The sequence below is a fragment of the Rhagoletis pomonella genome, unplaced genomic scaffold (genome assembly GCF_013731165.1).
Source record: "Rhagoletis pomonella isolate Grant_MI unplaced genomic scaffold, Rhpom_1.0 Rhpom_scaffold_00012, whole genome shotgun sequence".
In the NCBI taxonomy this organism is placed as follows: Eukaryota; Metazoa; Arthropoda; class Insecta; order Diptera; family Tephritidae; genus Rhagoletis; species Rhagoletis pomonella.
Window position 1 is genome coordinate 23,512,150 of NW_023458566.1, and position 2,141 is coordinate 23,514,290.

Genomic DNA, 2,141 nt, shown 5'->3' on the forward strand with positions numbered 1-2,141 from the left:
GCTTTCTGGCTGACTGACTGGCTGGCTGGCTGGATGTTTGGATGGATGGATAGGTGGACGTGCAGATGGATGAATTGGATACTATGTACGTGCATATGTATGTGTGGAGATATATGTATGTATGCATTTGAGCTTGTGCGTCGATGTGTAAGCGTATAGTCGCACTGCGTACGTTTGCGCGCACGTGACACGCATTGTGAATGAAGTTTATGAATTTAATTCTTCATATTTCTTCATAAACGTAAAGACATTTCTTTCACGAAATGACAAACTTTTCTACAATTTGCTGCAAATATACGCACATACATATGGAATATGTAAGTATAGATATATATAGACATATGTATGTATGTATGTTTGTATGTACTTGTATATGGAGGGACATGCGATTAGCGCCAAGATGCTTGTGGAGCTTTAGTGCTTTTTATCGATTTTCGAACTGCGTTTGAGCGAAAGTATTTTGCTCTGGCGTTCTTGTTGCCATATTAAATGAAACTTTCGCAAATTATTATTTGGATAATTGTAAAATACTTCGAGCTTAAGCGTACTGCTAATTGCTGCCAGTGCCAGCCCCCTAAGATGTGTACTTACGCTAAAATGATCGTCGAGGTTTGTGGGAAAACAGCGGCATATCGCAATTCAAAAACAACTCTTTGCAGTGTTTCTCAAATCTTCAGGTACCTATAATATGTTTTAATTGCACTACCAACGCCATTATGCTAAAGAATTTCGCTTAAAAACCGTGTGCTCTAAATTGCTGCTGTAGGTTTTAATTGATAAATATTTAAGTTTTATTCTGGGAAATTTAAGAATATAAAGATGTAACTCAAAACTAACGTTTTTGGAGATTTCAATATGCAATTAATACGCTTTATAAGTAGAATATATTTAATCTAGTGGATAACCAAACTTCCCAAATATGGCGACGATATGTGTCTTTCCATCTGTCTCTTTGTATACCAACTGTATGAAATGATAAAACTTTGATTGCGTTTTCCCACAAAATGGAAATTTTGAAATACTTCGTTATATTATTAAACATACATACAAGTCTTTAGCCTTCACGAGCACATCGCTGACAACGGAAAGGGGCCGCCAACTAGCACTCAACAGGTTCACCATCGAGACACCGTAAGAAGATGAGGAGCAGATACCAATTTTCAAGATCAGAAAAAAGGGACAGAAATACGAAAATGCGATGAGCTCGAAATGCTGGCAGGCAGGATTGTACCTCGAAAGTTCTATCATAAAATAAGTCAGCAGTCAACGGGTTCAAGACCGGAGCTAGCTCCTGCAGAGAGGAAGATGGAAATCTGCGAGCAGACACCCACCGCACACTTGGAATTACTTATCAAAGCCTTTGAATAGTGACAGAGATAGTGAGTTTAACGAAGAAGAATTCACGGAATTAACGGCCTAAGCTTATGTGCCTCCACTAGGCTATGATGAGGTGGGGATAGCAGTAACTAGACTTAAGAACAACAAATTCGACGCAATATCGGCTGGGCTATTCAAAGTTGGCGCCGAAGAGCCGGATATTTAGTAGGAGTGTGGCGGTCTGGGTTCAACCCCGGGTCAAAGCAACATCGCAAAAAAATAAAAAAAAAAATTTTTCTTAACAGCGGTTGCCCCTCGGCGGGCGGTGGCAAACCTTCGAGTGTATTTCAGCCATGAAAACAGCTTATCTTAAAAATACAGTCGTCGTTCGGAGTCGGCGTTAAACTGTAGGTTCCTCTCCTTTGTGTGACAATATCAAAGTGCACGCCACAAATCGAAGGAGAAGCTCGGCCAAGCGCTAACATTTTGTGTAAGCGCCAATCTATTATCATTATTTTTATGTATGTATTTTTGTAACAGTTATTAGGCGATATATATGGCTGATAATGGGAATCTCAGTGTACTTTGAAGACTGGAATCCAAGTAGTCAAGGAAAAGTTAGCATTTGCGATCAAAAGTTTAATCGATCCATGCCAGCATGGTTTTGTTGCAGGGCGATCGACTACAACTAATCTTGCTGTATTCTCTCATTTCTGTGTTTCTGCTTTTAAAGACGGATGTCAAGTTGATACAATTTACACCGATTTCTCTAAAGCCTTTGACACAGTATCCCACAAAATACTGTTGTCAAAACTGGAAAACTT